The 16,169-nt window shown below is 38.1% G+C and overlaps 1 long non-coding RNA gene across 4 annotated transcripts in view; it reads right to left on the minus strand.

Annotated features, from left to right (window-relative positions):
• The window catches only part of LOC120238331, a 33,973-nt gene extending 18,104 nt beyond the window's left edge, over nucleotides 1–15,869 (minus strand). For 3 of the 4 annotated variants that reach the window (XR_005530183.1, XR_005530185.1, XR_005530184.1), the window contains exons 1-2: nucleotides 15,819–15,869; nucleotides 7,718–7,849 (exon numbers count right to left, since the gene is read on the minus strand). This is a non-coding gene — a long non-coding RNA (uncharacterized LOC120238331). Of the gene's footprint in view, nucleotides 1–6,514; nucleotides 6,541–7,717; nucleotides 7,850–15,818 lie in introns of those variants that run through there. The other variant, XR_005530186.1, reaches the window with a different exon arrangement.
• Nucleotides 15,870–16,169: the final 300 nt, after the last annotated feature.

Here is a 16,169-nt window from a genome sequence, read left to right on the forward strand (position 1 = left end):
AACCTGGATCTACATTTTAAGAACCACAGAATCCCAGAGAATTCTAGAAGCTTGTTAGCAGAAGAATTTTGAGAATAAGAAAAATGTCAGTTGGTATTACAGAGCTCATTTCAACTATATAAACTGCTGAGGTTTCTATACCTGGTCCTGCATGAGAAAGCACTTAAAAAATATAAAATTCCAGGTTTTACCCCTCGAGATCTGGTTTTAGTTTGTCTTGGATAGAATCCAGGGTCTAGGTATTTTTAACAGGCATCCCAGTTAATTCTGATGTAAGCATCTTCCTCTACTTTGCTTGGTTTACTGATTGGAAGCAAGTGGTCACTTTGGGGTATATCACAATCACCTGTAAAGCTTGTTGTGAAACTTTAATCCTTGTCCCAGCTGCTCAAACTCAGTAGCTCTGGATGGGACCCAGGGATTGAAATTCTAACAATCACCACCACCAGGACTTGGTGAAGTGACAAACATTAGTCTTCTAAATGAGGTGTTTGAGACATCTATCGAAGATGGGGGGAAACTACTAGAACACTTCTATTTTTTAAAGATTTTTTTTTTTTTTAATTTGAACACTAAGAATGACATTAAGCTTTACACATACTCTGGCTCTCACACCAGGTCCTGGGCAGTCATGAGTCACCTACTGCAGGAGAAGAGATGGGCCTTAAACCTGTAGGAGGGGTTATAACAACACTCTGTCTGGCTCATGTACTGTTACAACACAGAGCAGTTCTTTGGGACTCATTTAGGTGGACTTATGGATTTCCTGCCCTTGTTTTCACTGACCTCAGCCTTTAGAAAACGGACTCGTGGCTTAAAAAGAATTACAATTGATTGAAGACATTACAACTAATGCAACCACAAGTAAGCTACCTGGAATGGCACAGCTCACACATTTCCTGCTCTTAGTGCAAGCTGTTTCCCAATCTAATGAAGAATAATAATCTAAGATCCAAGAAGTTGATCAATGAAAAGAAAATAACTCTTTTCTGCAAGAAATGCAGGCTATGGATAGAGCATATTGAAAATGAATGTTTCCGTCACTGTGTAATTTTGTTGCTGAAAATCTGAGCTTAAAAACAGGGAGTTCAAATATTCTACATTTTTTAATGTTTTATTTATTTCTGAGAGAGAGAGAGAGACAGTGTGAGCAGAGGAGGGTCAGAGAGAGAGGGAGACACAGAATCTGAAACAGGCTCCAGGCTCTGAGCTAGCTGTCAGCACAGAGCTTGACACAGGGCTCGAACCCATGAACCGTGAGATCAAGACCTGAGCTGAAGTCGGACGCTTAACCGACTGAGCCACCCAGGTGCCCCTCAAATATTCTACTTTGATTAACAATCTTCAAAAAGGAGGGGCTGCTGGCTGGGTCAGTCAGCAGAACATACAACTCTTGATCTCAGGGTTGTAAGTTCAAGACCCTCATTTTACTTAAAAAATAAAATATTAAAAGGAGCCTACTTTCAAAAACTTTTTAACTATTTATTTTTAAGAGAGAGACAGAGTACAAGGGTGGGGGAAGGTGAAGAGAGAGAGGGAGACACAGAATCCAAAGCAAGTTCTAAGCTCAGAGCTGTCAGCACAGAGCCCAACAAACCGACGAGACGTGAGATATTACTTGAGCTGAAGTTGGATGCCCAAATAACTGAGCCACCCAGGTGCCCCTAAAAAACATTTTCAAAGGGGTTTGGGTATATTTTGAATTGTTGTTTAACTATATAATTTCTTGCATAAGCTTTCTATAGTTTTCAGCATACAGATCTTTTATATCTTTGGTTAGGTTTATTCTTAGGTATTTCATAGTTCTTGGTGCAATTGTAAATGGGATCGATTTCTCGATTTTTCTTTCTGTTGCTTCATTATTGATGTATAGAAATGCACTGCTGGTGAGAATGCAAACTGGTACAGCCAATCTGGAAAACAGTGTGGGGTTTCCTCAAAAAAATAAAAATAGAACTATCCAATGACCCAGTAATAGTACTACTAAGAATTTATCCAAAGAATACAGGGGTGCTGATGCATAGGGGCACATGGACCCCAATGTTCACAGCAGCACTCTCAACAATAGCCAAATTATGGAAAGAACCTAACTGTCCATCAACCGATGAATGGATCAAGAAGATGTGGTTTATATGTATAACGGAATACTACTCGGCAATGAGAAAGAATGAAATCCTGGTATCCAACGTGGATGGAACTGGAGGGTGTTATGCTAAGTGAATGAAGTCAGTCAGAGAAAGACAGATACCATATGTTTTCACTCATATGCGAAACTTGAGAAACTTCACAGAAGACCATGGGGGAGGGAAGGAGAAAAATAGTTTCAACCAGAGAGGGAGGCATGATGATCCATAAGAGACTCTTAAATACAAAGAACAAAGAGAGGGTTGATGGGATGTGGGGTGGGGGAGGGGAAGATGGGTGAGGGGCACTGAGGAGGGCACTTGGTGGGATGAGCACTGGGTGTTGTATGCAATCGATACATCACTGGAATCTACCCCCCAAATCAAGAGCACACTGTACACACTGTATGTTAGCTAACTTGACGATGAATTATATTAAAGAAAAGATAAAATTAACACTCTATTAGTTTACAAGAAAAACTGACAGAATCTGGGGAAGATTAACATTTCCTTGAATTTCAGCAAAAATCTTTAGTGGATAACAGAGAGAAATGAGTAGAATAATTTGGTAAGCAAAATCAAAAACCACATGATTTTTCCACTTTGATTTTTTTTTTTTTGTCAGCCAAGATGGGCTTTTAAACCCAAATATCTTAGTAAACCGAATTTAAACCCAGACACACAAATTTCTATATTACAAAGTTCTAGGCCAGAATGTATTAATAAATGAGGCATTTTAGATATTAATTTTACCCTGTAGAGCATAATGTATATTGTTTATTTTTTTAAAAAAGTATTTTGCTCCTATTTAAATTAATATGGTTGTTAAAACAATATTTATGTTATCCTCGATTCATTTTTTATTTTAAAAATTTTTATTAAAAATTTTCAAGTGTACTTATTTATTTTGAAAGAGAAAGAGAATGGGCAGGGCAGGGGTAGAAGGAGAGGGGGACAGAGGATCCAAAGCAGGTGCTGTGCTGACAGCACAGAGCCTGATTTGGGGCTTGAACTCACTTATTGTGAGACCATGACCTGAGCCTAAGCCTGATGCTTAACCAACTAAGCTACCCAGGCGGCCCCTCAGTTCATTTTCATAAAAAATTCTATTATCATCTTTGTAATGTAAGACTATAGGAATGTATTTCTTTATAACATATAAACAAATACACGTACTCAGGATATGTGTTTGAAACTATCTTACGGATTCATGTATGCAAATTAAAAAGTTTAGAGATCCAGTTTTTGAAAAACGTGATCAGAGGGGCACCTGGGTGGCTCAGTCACTTAAGCATCTGACTTCAGCTCAGGTCATGATTTCACAGCTCCTGGGTTTGAGCCCCATGCCAGGCTCTGTACTGACAGCGTAGAGCCTGGAGCCTGCTTCGGAGTCTGTGTCTCCGTCTCTCTCCGTCCCTCAAAAAATAAATAAACATTTTTAAAAAAACAAGAGAAAAACTCTATTAGAGAAAATAGTTTTCTTAGAGATCTAGTCAATAATAAGGGAGACATCCTTTCTGTTCTCTTCTATGAATTAGGGATATGTACCAATTGATGATTATGGTGTGGATATTAATTATGTGCATATTATAAGCATTGTGTTAATGCTACTTGCTGTGGAAGTTAAAAACTTTTGTAACTACTAATAATTATTGGGCTAAAAGTAACTGATACTTACCATTCCTTTTGTGAATAAAGAGTGTTTAGAGACAGAAAAGGTAATGGCATTAGAGTTGAGTGCATATTAGTCAGAATCTTGAAACTGAAAGTCACAGAAGTAAATATTTTAGATAAATTATATTAACCATCTTTGGGGAATTGGTGAAAGATTCACCAATTAAAAATATATCATTTGTTTTTCTATCATACACTGTATAGACTTTCAAAAAAAGTATACTTTTGAAATGGTTACAAAAAATATAAACCATGTGCTCCTCTCAAATGGAATGTACAATCTAGTTGGAGAGGTAAGATATAACTTTTTACCTATACATCTTTTTACTTGAAGGGAAAGAGTGTCACACACGAGGTCCTTGACAGTTTCCTCTCCAGATGCTCCTGCTTACTGTGTAATAGTGAGGAATTTCTCATCACTACAAGCAGACAACTAGCACTGGTAACAGGGAGATGTTTTATTGAGAGTTTGTGTCATAATTAGCAGAATGGAACTTCAGCATCTCCTTTGCATGGACTTATTAGTTTTCCATTGCTATGTAACAAATTACCACATTTAGCAGCTTAAAATAAACAATATCCATTTATTATCTCAGTTTTTGTAGGTCTCAAGCTCATTACTGTATATTCTCTGTTCAGGGCCTGCAAAGCTGCAATCAAGGTGTCAGCTAGAGGCCAGAGTCTTATCTGAGCCTCACAAATCTCTTCTTCCAAGCTTATGTGGTTTTTGATAGAATTCATTTCCTTGCAGTTGTAGGACTCAGGGTGGCTCACTCTTTATGGCCAGCAGGAAAATAGCTCTCTTAGACTTCATGTCCTTTTAAAGGGCCTCCTTGATTATATCAGATCCAGACATGCCAATCTTTCTTTTTATTAGCTCAGTGTCAACTGATCAGTAACTTAATTGCTGGAGTGTTATCCTATCGCGTTCATTGGGCCTTGCGTACACATCCCCCAAATCTCTTCCACTTACGTGTTAGGGCAGTTTTTGGATGTGTACATCTGAAAATTATATAAGGGGCGGGGTGTATGTAACACCAGGACTCAGTAGTATTGGAGACCATCTTAGAATTCTGCCTTTCACAGCAAGCTTGGATACAATCTTTTGTCACCAGGTTTTTCAGAAGAAATACCAGTTTATTCATACATTCTTTGGCTTATATTCAGTATTATTGTTTCGTCTATGCACTGCATTCAAGGGATTGCTTCTTGTTTATAGTCAACAACTCAAGTTTAAAGTAACCTTGGTCTATAAGAGCTTCAATTAGTTTTTCAAGCAAAAAAACCAAATCTTATACTTCTTGGCAGAGAAGCTTTAATGAAAATTAAGTCATAAAACTGATAGGTTTGTTTTTTAATTTCTTAAGTTTACTTATTTATTTTTGAGAGCGAGAGTGAGAGAGATAGTGAGCAGGACTGGGGCAGAGAGAAAGGGGAGAGAGAGAATCCCAAGCAGGCTCCACACTGTCAGTGCAGAGCCTGATGCCGGGCTCGAACTCACCAACTGCAAGATCATGACCTGAACCAAAATCAAGAGTCAGGTACTTAACCCACAAAGCCACCCAGACAACCCCCAAAACTGACAGTTTCTGAATGGTCTGGGGAAGATTTTCACTCTTGGCTGTGTAGTAATGAGCTCAAGTCTAAAGTGAACCTCTGGGGGTCAGGAAGTTCCAAGGTACACACTTGGAGTCAAAGCCGCCCCCTTCCCTCCACCTCCAGCAGCTGTTGACTACTGCTCTCCTTTCTGTTTTTGTAATTTTACCGTTTAGAGCATTTTGTACAAATAGAGCCATATAGTAGGTAGTCCTTCTGTCTGTGGCTTCCTTTACTTAGCATAATGATTATGAGATTCATCCATATTGTTGCCTGTATTTGTAGTTTATTCTCTTATAGCTGAGTAGATTTTCATTCCATGGATGTACCACGATTTGTTTATCCATTCACCAGTTGTGGAAATTTGAGTTGCTTTTTCTCAAGGACTATCAGGAATAAAGCTTCAACAAATGTTCACAAGTGAGTGAAAATACCTCGTAATAGAATCTGGGTTATATGGTATAAGTATATTTAACCTCATAAGAAACTCCCAAGCTGCTTTCCAAAGTGACTGTATTATTTTGCATACCCAGATGCAACAGGGGCTGAGAATCCCTCATTATCTTCACCAATACTTGAGATGGTCAGGTTTTCCAAGTCATTTTGGTTTTAAATCTCCTGTCCGCTACTTGTTTGGTTTGTTTGCTCAAAGTGCCTTTTCCTTTATTCCTCATTTTCTTCTAAACTATTTTATTTTATTTTATTTTATTTCTTTTGAGAGGGAGAGTGAGGGAGAGAGAGGGAGAGAACAAGCAGGGGAGGGTCAGAGAGAAAGGGAGAGAGAGAAGATCTCAAGCCCACTCTGTGCTCTGCGCTGAGCCCAATGCAGGGCTCAAACTCAGGACCCTGGGATCATGATCTGAATGGACATCAAGAGTCCCTTCACTTAACCGAATTGAGTTACCTCTTCATTCTTTTAGATTGAATTTTTAAAAAAAGTTTTTTAACATTTATTTATTTTTGAGAGACAGAGAGAGACAGAACATGAGAAGGGAAGGGGCAGAAAGAGAGGGAGACACAGAATCCGAAGCAGGCTCCAGGCTCTGAGATGTCATCAGAGAGTCCGATGCGGGGCTCCAACCCATGGACCGTAAGATGATGACCTGAGCCGAAGTCAGGCACTTAACTGACTGAGCCACCCAGGCACCTATAGATTGAATATTTTTATGACTTTGTTTTATCTCCATTATTGACTTATTAGTAATACTTTATTATTTTATATTTAAGAGGATTCTAAGGATAAAATATACTTCTTTAATATTATACATTTTATAGGTAATATTATACCATTTTATATTTAGTATAAAATGTTAATTTAGTTCCATTTCTCTCTTTTTCCTATTTTATAAAATATTTTACTTCTACCTATGCTTAAATCCTTCAATGTATTATTATTTTTGCATTAAATAGTTGAGTATCTTTAAAAGAACTTAAAAATGATAAAATACCTTTTTATATTTACCCAGATATTTACCATTTCTGGTGTTCCTCATTTTTTTGGTAAGGATTTATATTTCTCTCTGATATAATTTTCCTTCTGCTTCACAAACTCACCTCAACATTCCTTGTACTGAAGGTTTACTGGTGATGAATTCTCGAAGCATTTTTTTTGTCTAAGAAGGTTTTTATTTCACTTTTATTTTTGGAAAACAAATATATTTTATTTTTGCTGTATACAGAATTCTAGGATAAAAGAGTTTTTTTTTCTTTTTTTAAAATACTTAAAGGTACTGCTCTAGGGGCGCCTGGGTGGCTCAGTCGGTTAAGTGTCCAACTTCGGCTCAGGTCATGATCTCAGAATTGGAGCCTCAGGTTGGGCTCTGTGCTGACAACTCAGAGCCTGGAGCCTGCTTCGGATTCTGTGTCTTCCTCTCTCTCTGCCTCTCCTTTGCTCACACTCTGTCTCTCTCTGTCAAAAATAAACATTAAAACATAAAGATACAGCTCTATTGTGCTTCTGACCAGTCTGCCATTATTTTTTTTTATTTGTTTGGCTTTTGTCCTTTGTATTCAGTCTGCCTTTTTTCTCTGGCTGTTTTCAACATTGTCTTCTTATGACTTGATTTTCAACAATGGGATTATGATATGCCTTAATACAGTTTTCTTTACTTTCACACTGCTTGAGGTTATGAAGCTTCTTTGAACCATTAATTATAAATGTGATTAAATGTGGAGATTTTCAGCCATTATATCCTCAATACTTTTCTGTTCTTCCCACCTTCCTTTGGAGACACCAATTTACACAGAAATGTAGCCAATTGATGTTGTCCTACAGGTCACTCATTCTGTCTTTTTTTTTTTTTCAATCTCTATGCTCTCCTTACCTGTGATCAGAACTCCAGTCAGTCAGTCCCTCGCACCATGTAAACATTAGCAGTGTTGACTTGACTGCTTCTGCCCACCATGTTGACAGAGTAGCAGATAAAACTTCTCTGCAGAAAAAATAATTATAAAATCTGTTCACGGAGAGAAGTAAGATTGAGAAACAGAGAAAGCATGCTCTCTGAACTTTTGATTTTTTTCACACCCTGAATTCAGTGTCTTCAGAGGCTTTCTACATGCCTGTCTTTGGAGTGCCAGGCTCAATTCTTGACCACGTTTTTGTACTTGGTTCTGAGAAATGCCCAGATCTTTATAATAAATCATCTTTATTTTGCTTAAGCTAGCTAAATTTAGTTTTCAACAACAATGCCAAGGTGATTTTTTTTCTCTGTTTCAGTGTGGAAAATTTTGTTCAAAATGAATTCTATATGGAACCCCGTCATGTAAAGAAACAAAAATGGGAGTGCTCCAGTGTTATAGGTGTTGAAGAGCTCTCTGAAGATCCGATACTTGCATCCCTTCCCCTCCCCCATGGCACTAATTTACTCCACAAACTCTAGGACTTCTTGGAACACAGTTTGACAACCATTGTTCTATAGGATGATTCTCACAACTCATATTTTCTGTATATACATTTTGGCTTTCATACCTGTGTTTTAGCCCATGCTGTTCTGTGGTTCTAGAAAGTTCTTTTCCTTAACCTTTTCTTTACCTTTGTTTTGGCCATTCTTCAGGGTCTATGTTGCTTAAATGGTCAATCATTCTGAAGGCCTTCCTAAATCATTCTTATAAGGGGAGAAATGAGGGCAAGCTACAATTTGGTGCTGCTCAAATATTTTGTCCCTTCTTTAATTTCTTTTTAAAAAGCTTGAAAAACACTCATCTAATTCCTCAAACAGAAAGGAATCAAGATAAGCCCAGATAGATGAAGCCTAATCTTTGTCATACTTTCTGAACAAAAGGAAACAATCACATGTTTATTTCAGTATTTGGAGGGAAAACTTAACAGAGAACAATGTTAATTATGTATATTTACAAAGATCGTACAGCTACTTTTCTTATTTATTTATTCATCTATTTATTTATTTTTTTTATATAGCTACTTTTCTAAGATATTGTCTGACTTTAATGCTCTGAAAATTTTGTATGAAATTCTTACTCTATCACCTTGATAAGGGAAGGGGAATAAAATTAATATTGAATAAACAATGTATACCAGCCAATTTGTTAGATTTAACTTTCAGAGCTCTTTACGATATAATGCAGTCAGCTTTTTAAACTTTTCAGTTGTCACATTGTGAAGTCTGGATTCATTTGATGGTACTTATTAAATGAGACAGACAATGAGTAAAAATAAAGCAGCATATTAGGGTGTTTATGTCAATTTTTTCTTGGAATTCAAAGATACTTTTATGTTTACTACATCTGTTCTTTTTCAAGAACAAAAGTGCTTCATGCTAGTGTTTATCGTATGAAGGAATTAAGCAAAGTCTTGATTTATAGTAAGAATTGCTTCTTCCTAAAGGAGGTTTAATAAATCACACACGTTGAGTATAAATCATTTCATACCAACACAGCTCTTCAAGTAAGAGTATCTTGTATGTGATGACAATTCTGTGGTTGTTAGGTAACATGTACCTAAGTTTCTATTGCAGCCTTTACCTGCCTTTGTCATTCAGCTATCAGAAATAATAGAAAGGATGGCAAAGTAGTCTATGTGATCATGCAGAAATGTACACAATAAAATAAAATAGCTGCAGACTTTGCATAATATAGCATAACATAGCATAACTGCCAAATGATAAGCTGTGTACTTAAATAGTAATAACTAAATTAATATAAATGCCACATCTTTTATGAAAATATATTTAATAATGATGTTCGTTTTGTGTTGCCACCAACAGTAAACACTAAAGCATTCCACATTCCTGATAACCAACTTTCCAATCTACATGCAACTGCCAGATATTAAATATTAAATATTAAATATTAGGAATATTTAGGATCAGGAATACAGTATCAAATATTAAAGGTTAGGAATACAGTATCATTAGTAGTGTTGCCAGGTATGGAATTATGCTTTGTATCGGGAGAGAGATACAAAAGATATAGTCCTTTCTCCAAGAATTTGTATCATAAAACATTCAATTTGAGAAGATAAAAATATGAGACAAGTGTGGAGATCTGACATAATTTCACCATTACACTAACACAGACTTAAGATAGTAGTTTATTCAAAAGCTCAGTTTTTAAACAAGTTGTTTAGTTTTTACCATGTTAAGTACCTATGAAAAAGAAATATGAGTGGGCCTTAGAAAGCCTGTAAATAACTTGAAATTGATTTCAAAATATTTTGGGAGAGAGGGGCAGTGTATACATTTTGCTGGAGAGAAGGTATATAGCTTTCATCAGCCTCTCCATTAGTCTATAAGCCCCCCAAAATTTTAGGGGTGTTAATATCAAAGTTCAGGTTGATTATTTTTTTGATGTTAAAGGGAATTATCGTTGTTTTTGTATAATGTTGATGTAACAAAAGTCTGCTGAAATGAAATGTAATGATATGGATTCAGATGTATCTCTTTCTTTAGGATAATAATATTCAGAATTTAGAAGACATCCTATAGTTATCTTCCATAATCTGATTAAAATCAGCAAATACTTGCCCAATGGTCATCAGGGGTCACAAAGGAATTAAAAATATGTAAAATGAGTAACATAAACTTATAGGATACTACAGAGTGGTAGAAATGATGTAAAACCAGACAGTGTATGTCTCTCCTAAAGGTATTAAAATCCGCTGTGTTCCTTTATTTTATTTTATTTTATTTTAATTTTATTTTAATTTATTCTTGGGAGAGAGTATGGGCAGAGGAGGGGCAGAGAGAGAGGGAAACACAGAATCCAAAGCAGTCTCCCTGCTCTGAAATGTCAGCACAGAACCTGATGCAGGGCTCAAACTCATGAACATAAGATCATGACCTGAGCCAAAGTTGGATGCTTAACTGACTGAGTCACCCAAGCGTTCCTCATTCTTTCTTTTAATACCATGGCACTGAGGAAAGTGCCAGCTGAAGAAAACATCAGTTTGTGACCCCTGAATGGTTGAAGAGTCACTATTGGTTGTTTACAGCAGCACTATCGACAATAGCCAAAGTATGGAAACAGCCCAAATGTCCATCGGCAGATGAATGGATAAAGAAGATGTAGTATAGATATACAGTGGAATATTACTCAGCAGTCAAAAAGAATGAAATCTTGCTATTTACAACTATGTAGATGGAACTAGAAGGTATTATGCTAAGCGAAATTAGTCAGAGAAAGACAAATATCATATTGACTTCACTCATATGAGGACTTTAAGATACAAAACCGATGAATATAAGGGAAGGGAAGCAAAAATAATATAAAAACAAGAAGGGGGGCAAAACATAAGAGACTCTTAAATACAGAGAACAAACTGAGGGTTGCTGGAAGGGTTGGGGTGGGGATATGGGCTAAATGGGTGAGGGGAATTAAGAAAGATATTAATGGGATGAGCACTGGGTCATCCATAGCTCAGTCAGTTATACATACAGGATGAATCACTGGAATCTACTCCTGACATTATTATTGTACTATATGCTAACTAACTTGGATGTAAATTAAAAAGGAAAGGAAGGGAGGAAGGAAGGAAGGAAGGGAGGGAGGGAGGGAGGGAGGAAGGAAGGAAGATAATCACTATTGGTGATAAATCTAAATTCACCATTGATGTGTAATGATGCTACTATATGCCTCATATGGTTTTACTGATTATGCAGAGTGAATTCATTTCATATTTGTTGATCTTTTATTAAATAAATAAGTGTATAGTGGTAAACTCATTCTAATTCTGGTCTGGGTATGTCCACCATTTTAATACTAATTTTGATTGCCTCAAATTTGATAAAATTAAACACGCTTGGCAAGCCAAGAAACTTTATCCTGCTATGTTGAGTGTTTGAAGGCCTCTAATTAAACTGACAAATGACAGATTAGCAAGAGAAAAAAAACCAGACTTAATTATATAGGTACCTGAGAGTTCACAAGAAAGGTGAGTCAGGGAGGTGGTTGAATTTGGGGCGTACATCCGATCTTAATTGGGGATGGGAAGGGCAGAGTGACACTTTTGGAAGAACAAATGATTTCTTAGAGGAGGAAAAAAGGGTACTTAAGGAAAAACAAATGACTTTTTGAAAGATAAATGGGTCTTTAGGAAAATAGATATGAGATATGATAGTTTTGTGGCAATGTCTGCTTGGGTGTGTAGATTTTGGTCTCTAAGAAGAGAGGATAAGAGTTGCCCCTGGTCCTGGTCGGTGATTTATGACAGTTGACTTCTCTTATGAGGCTCTGCTTTTAGGGAGATAAGGGATTTCAGGAACCCAAATGCCTTTGGCTTAAAATAATTTTTATGCATAGTGGCTTACTCGGGAGCCCTTCAATATGAAGCAGCCTAATATGAATATATGAAAAAAAATGACTTTCTATTGTGAAAAGTAAGCATTTGAGGCTTCTTAGATCATTTATACTAGACTCTTATTGAAGTCCATATTTTTCTTTTTTAAAAAAATTTTAACGTTTTTTAAATTTATTTCTGAGAGAGAGAGAAGCAGCATGAGCAGGGGAGGGTCAGAGAGAGAGAGATACACAGTATCCAAAACAGGCTCCAGGCTCTGAACTAGCTGTCAGCACAGAGCCCAATGCAGGGGTCGAACCCATGAACTGTGAGATCATGACCTGAGCCGAAGTCAGATACTTAACTGACTGAGCCACCCAGGCGCCCTGAAGTCCCCATTTTTCTAAGTGTAGTGAGTTAGAACCATAGTCACCAGTTTAATAAGCTTTGAAAGAAACACATTAAGGGGGAAAAAAACCCCACTTCTGAGTTGCTAAATCACAGGCTACAAATAGGTGAGCTGAAATAGAACAATTATAGTAAATCAATGGTTTATCCTTTTACTTTTTAAAGATCAGAGACTTTAAAGTGTTTTTCTGAACTCAGATGACTTTATGACCAACAGCAATTGACTAGTTTCATTTTAATTAATACTATTGCTAAAAAGCTGATTCTGAGCAGAGTATTCTGGATTCTAATAGGTTAAACAACTTTCTTCAAGAGCATACACTTAAAAAAATAAAATTTGTGAGGTGCCTAGGTGGTTCAGTTGGTTAAGCATTTGACTCCTGATTCCAGCTTCGGTCATGATCTCACAGTTCGTGAGTTCGAGCTCTGTGTTGAGTTCTGTGCTGACAGTGCTTGTGTCTGCTTGCACATGCACTCATGCTCTCTCTCTCTCAAAAATAAACATTTTCAAAAAAATAAAATTTGTTCTACTTTTCACTGACAATACAACAAACAACTATCTGTATGTTGTAGTGCCAACCACTCACACCTTCTATAAGCATCTTTCTCCTGGAGCTTATATTCTTCCTCATCCTTCCCAGAACTCCCTTTCTTCTTAACTGCACTTCCTCCCCACCCACCTCTCCCCCCAACGCCCCCCACCCCTCCTCCTGGGATGGTTTTCCTTTCCAGGATATCTCTGTTACTCATTGGCAGAAGTTTAGAGTTACAAAGGACTCACAGATCAGAGATATGAGGCAGCTGCTCCGAAAATCCCCAAAATGAGAGAAACGTATGGATGTGATTTTTAAGAAGCGAGACCACCTCTTTTCAATCATTAACAAAACAGCATACAAATCTCATGGAGTCTTTGTGAAACATTGCCACCTTGGGGCCTGAGACCTGAGATGTCTGCATTTCTGACAAGCCGTCACTGAGGCTAATGCTGCTGGTCCAAGACCCAGTTTGCTTGGTGTCAAGGAGGTGGACTGTCCTGTTTATTAATGCACTTTTTCCTCAAAGGTTCTGAAAAACACTTAAGAATTAAACTGTTTTTCATTATCTTTCTTGCTACTTTATTATTCTTTGGATTTACTCAAGGTTGCTGAGTTTTATACAGAATTTATGAAATCTACGGTTTCTCTTAGGTGATAATCTTGTAAGAGGGCATGCATCCTGATGTACTTGTATGATAATCAGAAGATAAGACAGCTTTGCCTGATTCTTGCAACAGGATAGTGATGCTTCATTTTTAAAAGCAACAACAATCCCAAAGAACAACTAAAATTCATTGTGCTACGGGCTGCAGTAGGATATGCATAATTGACAGGGGAAACAGATGGAAAAATAACCTGCATCTGGGGAAGAGTAAAAGCCCATTGGGAGGAGGTAAAACTCGGGGTTAGGCTTGAAGGATGGGTAAGGTTTACCTTTCCGGGAAGGGGGAGAGAAGGCTCTGTGCAGAGAACATGGCAGCACAAAGGTATGGAGGCACTTGCCCTTGCAGCAGACTTTTGATGGTGGGTATCATGTTCCTTATCTGACAAGTTCACTACTGAACTTTGCCATTACTATATTATTTATAGCAACAAATAATTGAGATTAAAAGCAGGTATTTCTGTTTTTAAAAAATGTAGTTGAAAAAGCAAGTGGAAATTAACTTTTTTATAATTACTCTCTGCACCTCCTTTTAAGTGAAGCTTTGTAAAAGAAAAAAAAAAACAGAAAGAAAAGAATGTATTTTGCATCTGTGCCTGGCTCACTGACGAGGAAGCTTCTAGAGCTTGCATCAGAAGCAGCTCCTATTGTTTTCAGGCACAAGACTCGTTTCCCCATGGAATTAGACACGATCACTTTTGACTGTAATTTTTAGGAAATCTCCATGTGCCAAGTAAGCCTTTTAAGCAACCGGCTTTATACAGTCTGTCTTTTTGTTTTTATTTTTCCCTATCAGTCAAAGTAACTGACAGGCATTTACTAGGGGAACACTATAAAAAAAACAAAAATCAAAAAACAGTGCAGTGCAAGCTTCGAATATAGCTAACATTAACTCTATTTGTTTGTTATGCACATATTTATTTTGCAGTATTTTATACTGAGCACTTTTCTAGGCTTTGGAAGTAAAATGACAGACCAGACAGTAGGTATCCCTAACCCTAAGAAGCCTACATTTTACTGGAAGTACCACGAAGTGATAGGGAACTCTAATAAGTGGTTCTCAAAGTGTGGTTCATGGACCTTAGAGGGTCCCCAGGACCCTCGCAGAGTGCCAATGGGGTCAAAACATCATGATAACACGGAGACATCTGCTTTCCTCCCCACATTGTTGATACTTGCATAGATGGAGTGCAAAAGCAATGACGGGCGGATCGGGGGTGCCTGAGCACAAACACCAGCAGTGGGATCAACTGCTCTGCATTTCTAGTGTTGTCTTCTAGTCACTGTATTCTTGTGGCCACACACTTTCAGGGGAAAAACAGAAAACATCAGTTGCACTCAAGAATGTACTTAATGAGGGGCGCCTGGGTGGCTCAGTCGGTTAAGCGTCTGACCAGCTCAGGTCATGATCTCACAGTTCGTGGGTTCGGGCCCCACGTTCGGCTCTGTGCTGACTGCCAGCTCAGAGCCTGGAGGCTGCTTCTAATTCTGTGTCTCCCTCTCTCTCTGACCCTCCCCTTTTCACGCTGTCTCTATCTCCCTCTCAAAAATAAAATAAAACGTTAAAAAATTTAAAAAAAGAATGTACTTAATGAAGCAGTAAAAGTTAATTTTATTAAATCTTGACCCTTGGGTAAATATTACTTGACTATTCTGTGTGAATAGAAAAAGATGGATGTAGGACTTCAGCCAGATGGCAGAGCTTTCTTTCACCCAGGAAGGAAGGAAGGAAGGAAGGAAGGAAGGAAGGAAGGAAGGAAGATACAGTTAGCAATCCATGAATTAAAATAGCTCTAGGAGGGGCACCTGGGTGGCTCAGTCGTTGAGCCTCCAACTTCCTCTCTGGTCATGATCTCACAGCTCATGAGTTCAAGCCTTGTGTAGGGCTCTGTGTTGACAGCTCAGAGCCTGGAGTTTGCTTCATATTCTGTCTGTCTGTCTCTGTCTCTGTCTCTGTCTCTCTTTGCCTCTCCCCTATTCTCTCTCTCTCTCTCTCTCTCTCTTCCTCTCAAAAATAAATAAAAACATTAAAATAAAATGAAATAAAATAGCCCTAGGAGAGTTCAAGATTTAAATTAACTTACAAAAGGGATTGGTGGGCAATGGCATAGCTGTGTTATCCCCAGAAGGCAGAAACAAGGAAGGGCGGGACTATCACTACCGCGGTCAGTATCACAGCTGATACCACCCACGTCCTTAGTGACATCACTGTTGCAGACACCCCCGCCCCCGGCCGTGGCTGGAGACGCTGTTGTGTGCCTCCTGGGAAGGAGCTACTGTTGTGTCATCCTGGGACCGAGGCCAGCAGGCCCCCTCCCCTGCAACCCCACATTGTCCTTGAACCCCAGAGCTCCAGCCGCCGAGCACTTGCCTGCACTTGGGACCTCAGCTCCTACGACGTTCTTTACACACGCACGGCCCAGCCGCTGGCCTGT

Source organism: Hyaena hyaena, unplaced genomic scaffold (genome assembly GCF_003009895.1).
Source record: "Hyaena hyaena isolate Hyena2069 unplaced genomic scaffold, ASM300989v1 scaffold_207, whole genome shotgun sequence".
Taxonomy (NCBI): Eukaryota; Metazoa; Chordata; class Mammalia; order Carnivora; family Hyaenidae; genus Hyaena; species Hyaena hyaena.